This window comes from Strongylocentrotus purpuratus, unplaced genomic scaffold, assembly GCF_000002235.5.
Source record: "Strongylocentrotus purpuratus isolate Spur 01 unplaced genomic scaffold, Spur_5.0 spur5_scaffold_3, whole genome shotgun sequence".
Taxonomy (NCBI): Eukaryota; Metazoa; Echinodermata; class Echinoidea; order Camarodonta; family Strongylocentrotidae; genus Strongylocentrotus; species Strongylocentrotus purpuratus.
In genome coordinates, this window is record NW_022145609.1 from 25,744,377 (window position 1) to 25,750,376 (window position 6,000).

Consider the following 6,000-nt stretch of genomic DNA (forward strand, 5'->3'; position numbering starts at 1 on the left):
CAAATCCTCTTATCCAGTGTTTTTCAACCAGGGTGCCGTAGATCCATTGGGTGCCGCGAGAGAAATTAAGGCCATTTAAAATATATATACATGTTTAGCGTCCCCGCCCGCTTTCTTTTTGGGGGCCCGCCTCATATTTTTTGTTTTTTTGTTGTTGAATTATTATTATTTTTTTTAAATTAAAAAAAACATGAAAAACACTGCTAAAATGGATCTATTTCTGATAAAATTTAAAAAAAAAAAAATGTTGGCGGCCATCTTGAAAAATAGCCCGACTGAAAGGGAAAATTTACCGAGCGGCCATTTTGAAGAAAAAAAAGAAGAAAAAAAGGGCCTCCATATCAATTCCTTTCATAGCAAAAGCGCTCCTCACAATTTCTGTAAATTTGGCAGTTTAACGCTACGCGTACCGCCTTGACCGGACTGTGCGGTATCTGTGCAGTTCTGTGTGTAGAGAGGTCGGGCTGTATTCATTATTTCTTTGGGGTGCATAAATTGCTCTAATTATACGTACGCGTGTAATGCGCAAGTTTATTGTGACGGCACTAAACCCATCCCACTCATTGTTACCCTATTTTCATAATGGTACTGACCCAATGAAATGTAGTGCAGTGCGCTCGTACGCGCTGCGCTGCGTGTGTACATGTACTGTACTTATATGCATGTTCAGTTATATGTGTATGCATAGCATTACGTACATGCATACGGCTAGCTGGCACAAAACCCTGGGTCGGGCTTCTAAAATATGGGACATGAAGCATGATTTGACATGAAAAATGACGGAGCTAAAAATGAATCAATCAAAATGAAATTTATATGTATGAAAAGCTTACGTATCATATGTCATTGTCTGTGATTGAGGATTTACAAATTTGACGCAAAACGCGTTGCTGCAAAGTTAAAGATTGGTTTATTGAAAGGCAATCGAGCACAGTACGACCGATCCATTGACATTGTGTATGAGAGAGTAATTTTTTTAAAATGGATTGTAAAGTTCAACGTCAAAGTGACGGAGGTTTTTTTTCAAGTAAGGGCATGGTTTTACATGGAATGTAAAGGAAATGTTTCCTTCTTCTCATATCTCGATTGAGGATATTATTCTCAATTTCGATTTTTAATGGTAAAGAAAAGTGTAAAAAGATGTCGAGAATTTTACCATATGTCATGTAATATAAAATGCGCGCGGGTCGGTTGATCTCCCAAAAGGAGCGCGAAGGAATTGATATGGGCCTCCTTCCTATTTTTCAAAAAAAACAGGACGCTAAACATTTTTTTATTTTATTTGGCCTAAGGTAATTCCCAAAAAAGATGGAATAAACGTCCGATAGCGTGAAACACCAAAAATACGAAACCGCTATCTATAGTTATTTCATGAGGGCTAAGTCCCAAATACGGTTGAATTTAATACACCAGTTTACGGTTACATCAGTACGCATGCGCAGACAGGCTGACCTCGAGTCATTGGCTTTGAAACAAAGCCAATGAGGTCAGTGGTATTTATGTGATAGGCGCGCACAACGCAGCGCGCATGCAGGCAGTGATGTCATCATAATTTGCATGTGCGCAATCTTAATACACCAGTTTACAGTTGTGTGCGCCATTTTAAACAAAGCCAATGACCTAGAGGTCATGTATTTATGCGTAAATTAGGATTGCGCCCATGCAAATTTTGATGATATCACTGCCCTACGCGCTGCGTTGTGCGCGCACATCATCATTTGCATGGGCGCAATCTTAATTTACGCATAAATACCACTGGTCAAAAGTTATTGGCCCCGCTTCCGGGGCCACTGACCCCGCTTCCGGGGCCAGTGACCCGAGATCAACTGTCTGCGCATGCGCACTGATACAACTGTAAACTGGTGTATTTAAGCATAAATCCATGACCTCTAGGTCATTGGCTTTGTTTAAAATGGCGCACACAACCGTAAACTGGTGTATTAAGTTCACTCTAAAAATAATTTGCTTTTAAAATATAGATGCAGAAAAACAAGAGCGACAGAGCCCAAACACATTGAGTAAAATCGGATAACTATAAGAAAGTTATAACAAAATTGTAGTATGAAACACTTTGGAACTTAGAAAATCACTACACAAATTGCCAATTTGGTTATCAGTTTGTGACGTCATTGCTTCGTTATCAATCAACTGCTTTATATATTTTTATCCCATTAATTTCTCTTTTTATCCCCCCCCCCAAAAAAAAAAAATTGATTTCCCCATGCCTTTGCCCAGGTTATATGATTTGTATCATATAAGGGAGTTTCCAGATAGAACATGGTACAAATGACCCCAAATATCCACAGATCTTTTACACATGGAGAAGTTCCACTTTGAGCATCTTAAAATAATAACTGCCAAATAAAGTCCTAGATGTGCATGCTTCATGAATACCTTTTGTTTGCCCTCTTGAAATGAATACTTCCACCTGCGTATCATAGAATGTACCGTTGGTGCATACAAGAATAATGTTACACAACTTTCATGAGCGCATATCCAGTATTCATCTCTGTGGGTTTTACCATTTTGGTACAAATGACCTTTTTCTGCCCATGCGCAGATTGTATCTGTAAACTCCCTTATTGCGTGAATGACATTTCACCAGGCGCGCGCTCCGTTTAGTCTCATTTGAGAACGCCCCCTATCGGCAGATTCTAGCAGCATATAATAACATGTACGTTAGCCTATACTTTTACCCCCCAAAATCGTTAAAAATTCATTTTTTTTTGTTTAAACGAAAAGCACATCCACCTCGACGTACGTTATCACTAGCTCTTTCATTGGAACCCTCATGTCCCATTGACTTTTGAAAGTTCACCCACCATCAAAATAGGTATAGCAAGCTCGCCATTGCCTGTATAACACAATGTACAACAAGTCGAACTTTTTGGACTCAATTAATTACCACGCGATTATTATGAGTCAAGCACACGAAGGATACTAGCATGAATTATCATAGATCAGTTCTGATTTGTTCATTATGTCCATTTCATCCAACCCCCACCCCCCCCCCCCCCCCCCACCGTAATTTGTCCATTATAGTACTCATCAAATTATGAATGTATCATATATCACCCTTAATTTTGTAAGCTCCAAAGGATTTACCTCACAAATTGGAAGGCTAATTCCTGAGCAACCTAATTTTCATACCCTTTACAAAAGTGAGCAGTGCTCACCCAAGCGTGAATTATTTTCGGACTTTTTGGTGTCATATGAAAGTTGAGTTTATGAGCTTTCCATTCATATAAAAAATTTCCCCCAGAATTATATATTTTTTTATTCGGCAGCCATTTCAAAAGTGTATAGTTTTTTTGGGGACGCACGGTACAGTGACATGAAATTGTATACATGTATAGTGCGAATGTATGAGACGCTACACACATTATGTTGGTTATATAGTGGAAGTCGCTAAATGAATATGGATTTATTATGTATTTCACTGGATTAAATTGGTCTCGGGTTTATACTACGAGAGTGTACATGCATGCAGGCATGGACCTATATATACTGGTACAGGGCACTCCCGTTACAGTCGTCTCTGGACCAATCATTTCCCCTCCCAATAACAAACTCTTGCGATCGTAAAGAATAAGATAACAGAAATGTATGCCCCCGTCTTCCCAGGAAAATGTAATCCACTGAAAACCATTACAAAACATGCATGGGCAAATATGAACATTCTGTGAATACATGGTCCTGCAAACGGTGTCATGCACATGATGGGTATTAGGAAGTATGTTTATGTCTTTGTATAGAGAAGCAATTATAAAGGATAATAACCAACCATCTGATGCCAGGTTTCAGTTGTGGTAAAACCCTCCTTATAGTTTAGTATGTGCATCGGAGCAGCTACAGGGCATGTGCTTCCGAGACATTCATGTCAGTCATGGAAGCATGTTAGTTTGGGTAAGACAGGGTTAAGCTTTCATTTGGCAAGAATACTTCCTTGATTCACCCTAAAATATTCGGGGAGTGGTATTGAGAGTTCCCCGGTATATGTCCTAATACAGTGGAAAATCGTTATAATGAGGTCCTCGGGACCAAAGAAATTACCTTGTTATATCAGAAATCTTGATATCATGGTAAAAAAAACAAAAGAATATAAAGAGCTGGGACCAGGAAAATCACCTTGTTACATCAGATACTTCGTAACATTAGAGCTCTTTATACCCAGGTTTCACTGCTGTACTAGAGGACCATCACTACAATCACACACACACACACACACACACACACAAGTAAATGAATACTTTAATTCACCTACACAACTCCAACTAGACTTTAATTCGTCACTTCGACGAATTAGGTGATACGTATGATAATGGTTTACATAACGAATAATGCATTACACGATATATTATTTTATAAAATGCTTTTCCTATTATGATCTATCCATATGTCAAGTTTAAATTGCGTCCCCTTGATCAGGGATCTAGGGAAGATAGATTGAAACAATATATGACCTTTGACCCTGTACAGTAACCAGTTACACCTTTGACTCTAATTTACATCATGAAGAACACATTTTGACGATTTCATCTTATTCAAAGAAAGGAAAATTTAATTGATAAATGATTATCATCATTATGATAATGATGATCATGATGATAATGATCATGATCATGATCATGAGCGCGATCCTGACATCTTATTACAAAAATGATTTAGATAGCATATAGTCTCAGCTACAACATACTCAATAATCAACAAAATCCATGCAGAAATAACGGCGATATTGCTCGTAAAAGACAGGAATGTAGAATCCAGATTTGAGAAAAAGTCATCTCCCATAGGGATTACACGCAAAAAGTAATGGATCAAGTGAAAATAGGGTAATAATAAAGTAAATATGGTTGTTTATTACATAATTTGCGAATCTACGTGTTTAAATAATCAAAGGAGATGGTACAGTAAAGGTCAAAAGGAAAAAAATGAAGAAAAAAATTGTTGGAGACACCCGGACTCGAACCAGGGATCTCGAGGTTGGAAGTCAAGTTCGTTACCGATATACCAAAACATCTCCCATAGCGATTACACGTAAACGGGAAATGGAATTCTGAAATCCTACTTTGCAAGTGAAATATGAGCATGATCCCGGCATCTAATCGAAAAATAAAGGGCACACTTGTGATAGCTCATTGTCTCAGCTACAACATATCCGAAGCTCAGCGAAAACGAAGCTAAAACAACGGAGATTTTGCTCGCGAAAGACAGGAGTGTAGAATCCAGTTTTGAGAAAAAGTCATGTCCCATAGAGAATACAGGCAAAATGTGAAAATTTTACATGCCTCCTTTAATCGCAAAAATACACCATGATACTTTTGTCAAAAATAAAAATTGTGGGTTAAGTATTTGTAGAAAATTGTCTCAGCTAAAACATATCAAAATTTGAAAGAAAATTGATCCATATTTACAGAGATACAATCAATTTTCCAAAAATATGCTGACGTCATAATATGCAAATTTAAATTTTGAGTTTGGAGGCCATTATGATGACGTCATGAGTTAATTGAGGGTCAAATGAGACATGAAATCATATCTCCGACTTATAATCTATCTAAATATGAAAAAATATTGGGAGTTCCTATCTATTCTGAAGAGTTACAAAGAATTTTGTATAGGCATGTTTTTGCTCATGTATTGTGGATAAAGATAACGCAAATCCGCGCGTGCTGTCAACTTTGACGGACGCTCATTGCGTTATTAAAAGGTGAACAAGTTATCAAAATGCTTGGAAAGATGTACCAAATATGATGATAGAGAAAATTCGGCGATTCTATGTTGCAAAATGCTAGTACGCGCAAAAAACGCGCGCGCATGCGCGTTAGCGTGATTTTTTGTCAAATGCTCCATATGGCCTGAAACGTATGTAAAAAAAATTTGGGATGATTTGGAGCATTTAAAAAAATTTCGCGCGCGTAAACGCGCGGACAAAAGCGTACGCGCATTTTTGCGCGCATTTTCTGACCTGAAATTGACCGGACAGATATTGATCTTATT